Genomic DNA, 11,553 nt, shown 5'->3' on the forward strand with positions numbered 1-11,553 from the left:
GCTTTATGTTAACACGCATAAGCTGTACTCTTCATTTATAACTAAAGGCAGTAAAATGTGTTCCTTCATAGCCGAGAGAAAAGTACAGGAGCAGGAGGGCGTATTAACTCCTAAATTTGCAGAGAGGCTCAGCTGCAAAGGGCTGGTATTGCCGTCATTAATTCCAGAAGTTTTCTTCTTGCTATTACACCTCGGGAGAAAAATGCAATTTATAGTTTTCGATACCCGACCTCATTACGGCCCTTAACCTTCTTGTGCTTTAAAAATGCAGGGAACCCCGGGTTTGCTGGGAAGGCTAATTTACTCTATGCATATTTTAGTATTCTAGATTTTCCGTGTTTACAATTCACAAGGTATTATATGTTATTGATATTGTTATTGCTGGTTGTGATGGAGGGTAATTTTTCCGTATTTGCAAATGTCATTGCTGTGAATAAATCTTTTTTTATTTTTCATAATAACAGATATAGTAAAGATAAGGATTATTATAATGGTAATATTGATGATAATGGTAAAAAACGGCGCTACTACTACTACTACTACTACTACTACTACTACTACTAATAATAATAATAATGGTTATGATAATAATGATAATTAAAAAAAAATTATTATCATTATCATAGTTTTAGCATTATTGTTAACGTTAAAACTAACATTACCATTAACAGTAACACCAACATTGATTATATTCACTATTACCATTATCACATACTGGATAATTTTTCTATTTGCTTTTCACGCGTATCTAAAACATAAAAGATATTCTCAAATCAAAAAGGGTTTGAATTCTTGTTTTTGGTTTCGAAAGGAAATATGTTAACAGCAACTATAATTACGCAAATAGTTGAAGGTTGGATATATCAAATTCTATATTAACTTAAAAATTACAATGTCATTTTAGCATTGTTATCATACAACGGTATTTTGAAGTTAATATCTATGAGATGTTTGCAAACATCTGTTATACAAAATATTCTTATTAAATGGAATATTAGAATATTAGATTTAACTCTTGGATCTAATCCAGTGATATATTACATCTAAGCTATTGAATTTATGACGAGCCAAAAGTAGGTTGTGACTCAAATGTGGGATAAATGCAACTGAGTAACTTTATTACAGAACATCAGCTTATATATACATCAAGCCCGGGCAAGAAGGACATAAAAAACATAACAAGCAATTTCATGTTCAACCGACAACCGTTTCTGTTAACAGTTAACATTGAGAAAAACAGACATGTTTATTCAGGTCCCTGTCAGTGCGAGGGGAGAGAGAGGAGATACAAAGAATATTATGTACAAAAAAAAAAAAAGAAATATTGTTACTATGTATGATCATGTGACACACGGTTGGTACATGGCTCCCCCTCTAAAAATGACATACTGTACATGTTAAATAGGGCGCCATGATCTAGAGAGGCGAACTGCAGGCGGGTCATCTGGCAGGAGATAAGTACGTTTTTAGACGATCAATGGAGACCCAGTCTTCTTTGCCACGAATATTTAGTAGGAATTCTTTTGGAATGCGTCGGATCATAAGGAAAGGGCCCGTGTAAGGGGGCGTTAGTGGTGGCTTGCTAGTGTTGTTGCGTAGGAAGAAGTGAGTTGCAGAGTGCAAGTCTGTCGGTATGTGATGCTTCCCTGGGGATTTGTAAGTCTGTTTGGAGGCTGTTAATCGATTCGGTGCCAGGCGTCTGAATTTTGCGAAGACTGGGTACCCCGTCGTCTTGATATGGTGATAAATACCGTGTTTGGCAGGATCCGTGAGCGTTTGGCGAAGTTCGGGACGGAAAACTTTCGGGTACGACGTGAGGAGGTGGGCGTAGGCATCCGTGGATGCGCTGATGTGGAGAGCGAGGTTGGAGGGGGCAGGTTGAAGAGATGTTGACAAGTATGAGTCTATGTTGACCAATCGTCCATGGCGACATTGTCCAGAAGGTGGAAATGAGAGAGGAAATCTGCACCGAGGATTAGCAATGTGGCATCAGAAACGAGACAATTCCAATTAAATTTACCGTTCCCAAACGATAATATGAGGTTCTGGTAACCATAGGTGGCTATCGCAGATTCGTTGGCAGCTACCAGGCGGACGTCGGCAGACTTAGACAGACTACGTTGTGTCCTGAAGAGTTCCCTTGGCAAAAGAGAACGACAAGTACCTATGTCTACCAAAAATCGGAAGCCTATTCTTGTATCTTGTAAAAAGAAAAGATTAGAATCACGGGAGGCCACCACCACGAGCAATGGCGTACTTACACATTTTTTCGGCCACTGACAATCTTTGGCACATTTCTTCGTGGCAGCCCCTAATCTGGAGTGGTAGTAGCAAAACTGCGGCCGATGGGCGGCAGTAAGTGGCTGTAGAAGTCGTTGGTTAGGGCGCAAGTGAGTGGTGGGTGAGAGGTGGCTTTGTCGCCGCTCCAGCTTGTCACAGGGTAGGCATGTATGTGCTTTGGTATTCACGTCAGCTTCGGTTGACGTTGAATAGGTGTTCTCTTCGTCAGGAGTGGAGGCGTTGATGGAGGTCTTGAAGGTCGTGATGTGGCTATCCATAAGGGCGTCGGCTTTGGTCATCAAGTCCTTTATGGGTAAACTATTGACATCGGGTATGGAAGCGCGTACAGGTTCGGGTAAACGGCGTACCCTAAGGGCACGAAGTAGGTTCACCTCATGAGGAGAGCCGTCTGCGGCAGGTTACAGGCAAGCGATACTGGTCATTTCCCTGAGGGCGAGCGAAGACCTTTGGTCCCCCAACGGTTGTTGAGAGAGCTCTACGGGCGGCCGGCGACGGCGAGTACTGCTGCAGAAGGTATCTTTTGAGGGTGTAATACACTATTGGTGTGTCTTCTTGTTCACAAAGCCAGTCGGAGATTTATTGGAAGGTGTCCTCAGGTATCGCCACGAGAACACAATTTGCTTTTGGGGTTGAGCAAGTCAAGTCCCTTGATGTGGACCTGGACTTCTGCACACTAAAACCAAGCAAACGCCTCTCCGCTAGCAAACGACGAAAGTTAAAATGGGGTGGCCAAAGTAACAGTGAGGGGGGGGGGTGGAGGCAGTAGGAGCGAGTCGACTTCCGGGGTCACCAATGTGACGAGCCAAGAGTAGGTTGTGACTCAAAAGTGGGATGAAAGCAACTGAGTAACTTTATTACAGAACAAGAGCTTAAATATACATGAAGCCCAGGCAAAAAAGACATAAAACACATAACAGGCAATTACATGTTTAACCGACAACCGTTTCTGTTAACAGTTAACGGTGAGAAAAACAGACATATTTATTCAGGTCCCTGTCAGTAAGAAGGGAGAGAGAAGATACGAAGGATATTGCGTTAAAAAAAAAAAATAATAAAATAAATGTCGTTACTATGTACGATCGTGTGACACACTGTTAGTACAAATTATTTTAGCTAGAACGTATGTTGTCTCTAATAAGTATATATATATATATGTAAATATGTATGAAGTCCTACATAAAGACACACAATAGTAAGTGCTATATACATATATATATATATATATATATATATATATATATATATATATATATATATATATATATATATTTATATATATACGTATATATATAATAAATTTTTAAACATTTAGACGTGTTTTTTCATATTCAAATAAGCCATATATTTTTTATATAATAATGTCTGGATTCTTTTAACAACCTCGGGATCAGAGCCCTAAGTGAAATCACACAAAGACAAGAGCTTATGACCGTCTGGGAGTCGAACCCTGGTCCGACAAACTTGTAGCGACAGTGACTACCACTTGCCAGTGGTATAGAGATAAAGAAAAGGGTATTGATTATATTCAATGAAAAGTCATCATAAAGAAATTAAGATGAACGCAATGGATAACCTGCCAAACACCAAACAATGCTGAGATTAGACCATCAAACGAGGGGAGAGGGGCAGGTAGTAAAAGAGAAATATAGCAGCAAATGAGGGGAGATGGAATAATATGTTAGGAAGGGGAGAAATAGCCTGAGTGAAAGAGGGGAACAAAAACTCTCATTTAAGGAGAATAAAGGAATACTGGTCAAATGGAGTATGGGAGAATTTGGCGGATACAAGGATGTACCAGTAGTTTATAGAAACATCAATGGACATTGCGCTTATGCATTCTAAAATTCTATGTTTTGGACCTACTTGGATATTGAGAATATAACTATACATATATATATATGTATATATATATATATATATATATATATATATATATATATATATATATATATATATATATATATATATATATATATATATATATATATATATATTTATATATAAAACCTTTCTCATCTATGCCTTTATGATTTACGAAATGAATTATCATTAGCTCAACGTTTATTCTTTACGTTTTACCTTCTAGCTAGACTGAACTTTTGTTGATAGACCTAATCCACATTAATGCATTAGCAAATACAAATACATATTATTTTCAAGATTTATTTTTCTTGTCTTTTTAGTGGTTTACGATCTACTTCTTGTCTATATCGTTTCCTTGTATTCCTTATGCTCATATGTTTTCTCTCGGTTGTGAGTCCTTAATATTTGCATTTGTTTATTTCATTTCTGGAGGTGTACCTTGTAATTTAGAAACTCTTGGCTTCTGATAATAATAATAATAATAATAATAATAATAATAATAATAATAATAATAATAATAATAATAATAATAATAATAATAATAATAATAATAAAATGGTTTGCTTTTTCTGAATATTGTAAGTAACAAAATATCAGTATTACATGGTCATTTATATGACTAGGATTTCCGGTATATGATAATGAAAATGGTCAGAAAACTTTACTAATTTTACGATTAACAGCAAATTAAACATATTACTACTCAAGAAATGTCCCTGTTAAATAGCTGTCTGAAAATTAAAGTATCAGAAAACCAAATTATCATGTAAGTAAGCAATATAAAGATAATATGCAACTTATACATATACAGTATACCAAGGATTATGCATTTTCATAATCAAATAAACACATCTGGATGCTTTTATTTAATAGATATGGATTGAATACGTTCATAGTGATGATAAAAAAGCATAAATGTGCTACTTAAATCAAGTGTGATGGTGATATGGCTTTGTAAGTGTAGTCCATGTATTATCAAGGATAATGGAACAGCTTAAAGGTTTAAAGGCAGGCCATGAATGGCAAAAGCAAGAGACAGGGACAATGTCCTAGCTAGCAGGACAATGCCCTAGACTACAGACTGACCATTTATTATTATTATTATTACTATTATTATTATTATTATTATTATTATTATTATTATTATTATTATTATTAATTGCTAAGCTACAACGCTAATTGGAGAAGCTGGATGATATAAGTCCCGGGGCTCCAACAGGGAAAATAGCCCAGTGAGGAAAGGAAACAAGGAAAAATTAAATATTTCATGAACAATAACAACATTAAAATAAATATTTTCCATATAAGCTATAAAAACTTTAACAAAACAAGTGGAAGAGAAATAAGATAAAATAATGTGTTCAGTGTTCCCTCAAGCACGAGTAGTAATTAGTGCCCAAGACCCCTCTAAGACAAGGGAGGGAAGGTCACTGGCTGCTGATGACTCATAAGGTAGATCTAGAGCTCGGAGGAAAAAGTATTAATCCTTCTAGATCTATAAGCTTGAAAAAAAAATATTAGCTCATATGGATAGTGAGTTGCGAAGGCCACCATAAACTATCGAGCTTGAGCGGGACTCGAATCCCAGTCCGGCAGATCACCACTCAGGGAAGGTCAGACCTTCAGGATTTTATTAATAAGATATGCGTACCGTTAATTAAGTGGTAAATAAGAAAAGGAGTAAAGGCAACTAACTTTATTTTGACAGAGAGCCAGCTTTTATAACAACAGTTTCAGCGAAAAAAAGGTTACACAAATTCAAACTGACCGATACAAGCAGATACAGGCATAGACAGGTAATCAGTGCGAGGGAGAGTGATAAGGAAAAAGATAAAAAAGAACAAAACAGTAACACCGCTATAGTATACGAGCGTGTGTGATGCACGTGTGGTACAGAGAAGTATATTACTGACGACAAAGGAGCTTTTTAAGTTCTATAGTCCAAAAGAAGCCGTTCCCCCGAAAATGTCAAAAAAGTAAAGGGGAGAGACAAAAAATTCCAGTCCTCACTTCTATTGATTCTTGCTTCTGTTAACTACTTCATTCCCCTTCATTTAATCAACGTACCATCCTTTCTTAGAGGAAGCTATTTCCCTATTGCTCTCCTACATGAGGCATGAGAAGTAATCTCGTTTTTTGACGCTTCCGTAAATAATGTGCGAAGCTTAATTACGTTCAGATAAATTACCCTCTCTCCTTCGACGATGATGTACTCCGCTGTTTTTACTCAAAGGCTACAAAAGGGAAAAAGGAAAAGTATCTTTGAGGAAAAGAGTCTCGTGAGTACCATTATATACGATCATATTTTCAGTGTGTCTCTACTTTATGTTGTCAGGTTGTTGTACAAAAAGATCATGTACGAAAAATGTTGTTTTATTAGAAAGAAATACAAAAATACATGCGTGTACATTAATCTTGAAATATATGTTCACCTTTTTGGTAGTTATTGTAGGAGTTTATCCTTTTATCTTCAAAACTTTCTTAAGGATATCATATTCAAGCACTTTTTTATAGACTTATATTTTGCAGTTCAACTTGTTAAATACAATAGGGTTAACAAGTAATGGATTTTTTTTACAACATTAGGCAATCGAATATTTGGTTCACATTATTATTCACTTGATGATTTAGGTAAAACTGCAGTATATATATATATATATATATATATATATATATATATATATATATATATATATATATATATATATATATCGAACACTGGCGCCTTCAAATGAAAGACAATGTCATTTCCTATTGTTAATCCTTTTGTAAAAGATTTATCTTTGGTTATAAATGTAAGAGAATGTGAATTTATATCGCGAATATGCTATTGAATTAAGGAGGCCTCGTGCCACATGATATAAGAAATATTTCTTCATATGACTCTATCAGTCATAACAAACATCAATTGATAATTGCTATAAACAAAGCTGGAGTTATCATTTCTCCTAGTATATATATATATATATATATATATATATATATATATATATATATAGAGAGAGAGAGAGAGAGAGAGAGAGAGAGAGAGAGAGAGAGAGAGAGAGAGAGAGAGAGAGATTTCAACATGATTTATCATTCATACAAAAATCATTATTTTCTAAGTAAGAATTATTGTGGTTTATTCAGAAATAATTCTTATGGCTGTACTTAAATAAGGAAAAGGTTTCTTGTACTAAAGATTTTTTCTTATATATAATAAAAAAAAATATGCTATATAGTATATAGGTTGCGTTCAAATAATTTCTTTTTCTCATGTAAATCTTCATAACTCAGTATAAATAAAATTCTATTTATCTTTTATACTTCAAAATATCTATTAGATAATGATTTTGGTATTTTCTCGCCATAAAACCGTAACCTGACTGATCATACACATATATGTAACATAAAATATTTTCTCTGAATATCTAATATAAAAATTTGAGAATCAGAGAATATTAGAAAATAAGTTTTAGAAAAAAAAATCATTCTTACAAAATGTTTTTATCTAAACGTTTCTATATAATGATTCATTACATTTTTAGCCCTTCAGTTTTGCATCAAATTATTCTACAATTTTACGATTGATATTTGTTAAAATTAGTCATATATTTCGAAACAATGCTGGAATAATATGCAATTAAAAGTGAAACGCAAAACTGAATGCATAAAAAAGGCAGTAGGATTTTTCATGTAGCAAAATAATAAAGGATGTCTTAAGGTAAAGGATACAGTGCAAGAGAATTACCCGGAGTTATGTTATTTGAAAGCTGTGTTGAAATCTCCTAAACTGTAATACTAGTCAAGGTTCGTTTCCTCAGTCAACAGGATGCTGCATTTACTTAATCTTGCTTTCTAGGAATTTAAGCACTACGTAAATAACGCGAATAATAATGAGTTATAAAGGAACGTAGAGGTAAACCTTGAAGCAAATATGTTTTATTATGAACTAAACACAGATCTGTGCATTGTGAACCACATGTATATATATATATATATATATATATATATATATATATATATATGTGTGTGTGTGTGTGTGTGTGTAAATACTGTATATATATATATATATATATATATATATATATATATATATATATATGTATATATATAGATATATAAACAAAAATATATGTTTATATATACATACATACATATATATATATATATATATATATATATATAGATAGATAGATAGATAGATAGATAGATAGATATATACACAAACATATATGTTTATATATATACATATATATATATATATACATATATATATATATATATATATATATATATATTGTATATAAAATATATATATATATATATATATATATATATATATATATATATATTGTATATTATATAATATATATATAAATATATATATATATATATATATATATATATATATATATATATATATATATATATATATATATATAGTCCCTGTTGATAAATATGTAATAATTGGTTACAGTTATTATGAATTATTCTGAAAGCAATATTATAATATGAAGTTGTAAAGTCATTGATGGTAATAGAGTACAAGAAAATAGCAGATAGATATTACCCATAAAATATTCAAAATATATAATTACATCCATTATTGAGAATTTTACTGCTGTCTTGGAGGAAAAATATTAGTGAAACAATAGGTATACCAATATCCCTCTCTCTCTTTCTCTCTCTCTCTCTCTCTCTCTCTCTCTCTCTCTCTCTCTCTCTCTCTCTCTCTCTCTCTCTCTCTCTCTCTCTCTCTCTCTCTCTCTCTCTCTCTCTCTCTCTCTCTCTCTCTCTCTCTCTCTCTTACACGCATGCAGACACACATACACATACATACAAACACAAGCATACACTAAAGGATTTTCATTTAATGATATAAAATTATTGTTATTCAACAAATAATCACAAGCTCAATTCCAATACAGAAAATGATTATACTTTTTTGAGACAAGAGACTGAAATACAGAATAAAGATCTTTTAAACATTTGATGATATCGTGAACATTTATTTCCCATTTTCATTGATATTAGGATGTGAAATGTCTGACCTCATAAAACCAGGGTCTCATTTTGATTTGAAATTGCGGAGCTTCAAAATATGAACAAACAGTATAATATTCTAAAATTTATAATGATAAATTCAACAGAAAACCGTTCATATTTTAATAACATTTTTAAATAAATAATGAAAAATTCTAATAAAAATAGCTCATATTGAATTAGCATTTTGGAATATATAATAAAAAATTCCACTGAAAACGGTTCATAATTCAATACAATATTGAAATATATAGTGAAAAATTCCACTAAAATCACTCATATTGTAATAGCATTTTGAATTATATAATGAAAATCAGCCATATTTTAATAGCATTTAGAAATATGTAATACAAAATACACTAAAATCGTTCATCTTGTAATAACCTTTTGGAATATATAATGAAAAATTCCACTCAAAACTGTTCATATTGTAATAATATTTTGCAACATATAATGAAAAATTCCACTAAAAGTCGCTCTTATTTTGATAGCATTTTGAAATATATAATGAAAAATTTCCACTGAAAATCGTCCATATTATATTGTCCAAGGAAAATGCTTTAGATACAATATACTTAAACGATAATTCTTGTATAAATAAAAATAGATACTAGAAGATTCAAATAAAGTTCAGGCATTACAAAGTTTAGGCCTCGGAGCTCAAAACAGGACCCACTTTTAACCGAGACAAAACGTGCGCGTGAAAGAGAGAGAGAGAGAGAGAGAGAGAGAGAGAGAGAGAGAGAGAGAGAGAGAGAGAGAGAGAGAGATAGGCCTAGGTATCCCATCAGACATCGGAGAAAGGATAAACAAGGCCCTTTGGCTTCGACTCCCTCAATCACCTCCTCTCAATAACGAGATATTTGTCTTGGGTCACCAAGTAACATCTGAGTAAATACCGATGACTTGACTCACTTACAGAATCGGTTGTGTTCTCGGATAGAAAATAAAGTTGGAAACTAGGTTTTTAAAATATGTTGTTAGAATTATATTATTATTTAAGATTTCGCCTCTTCATATATATATATATATATATATATATATATATATATATATATATATATATATATACATATATATATATATATATGCATATATATATATATATATATATATATATATATATATATATATATATTTATATATATATGTATATAAATAATTATATATATATACATATATATATACATATATATATATATATATATATATATATATATATATATTTATACACACACACACACACACACATATATATATATATATATATATATATATATATATATATATATATATATAAATACACACTAAATATACACACACACATATATATATATATATATATATATATATATATATATATATATATATATATACCGATTTATGTATATATATATATATATAAATATATATATATGTATATATATATATATATATATATATATATGTATATACGTATGTATATATATACTATATACACACATATATATATATATATATATATATATATATATATATATATACCACAGGATATATTTTATTACTTTATACTTGAATGTTTTTCTATTAATCTTCATTTTGAATAATTACCCTTAGGGTTTGTCTAGTACCATATATTTTTGTACAGTCTACAGGATATGTCTTTTTACTTCTCCCTGATTGCTTATAAAGTTATATAATATACGTGAGTCCACAACTTGTAATAATATATTCCTTATCTAAAAAGTAGGTATTGAATCTTAATATTGCCCTGACTTCTTTTAATGTTTCATTAGCAACATAAAAAACATTTTACGTTGTACATATGTGAAAAATAGTATTAATCTATAAATGGTACATAAACATATATATGCTCTTGTGTTTACACACATCTCAGTAAACACGCAATTAATTATTCGAAATGTACATAATAATTTGCATTATATTATTATCGTAACGAAATCTAGACATATAAAGTATATATTCTTGTGTTCACACAGATGTCAGTAAACACGCAAGTAATGGTTCAAAATTTCCATAAGAATTGGCATTAAATTATTACTGTAAGTAATTGAAAATGAATATGGATAGAGGTAAGTGAATTGCTCTTTTGTTGGTTACACACACACACACACACAGAAAAAAAACAAAAACTAAGAGGAAAGTTTTATGAAGGACTGAGAGGGAAGAAGGAGAAAAAATTTCTTATTTGTTTGTTTTCCATTTCGTAGATGACTTTTAGATAGCATTGAAGAAGAGAAGACTCCCTTAATATGCAATTGAAATCTTAGTTCAAACCTTCAATAACATACTTTTGAAAAGTCTGAGCCCTTAATTATTATTCCCCTTCTCACATTATTAAGCTTTAGGCAATGTTGACAATTA

Source organism: Palaemon carinicauda, chromosome 2 (genome assembly GCF_036898095.1).
Source record: "Palaemon carinicauda isolate YSFRI2023 chromosome 2, ASM3689809v2, whole genome shotgun sequence".
NCBI lineage: Eukaryota > Metazoa > Arthropoda > Malacostraca > Decapoda > Palaemonidae > Palaemon > Palaemon carinicauda.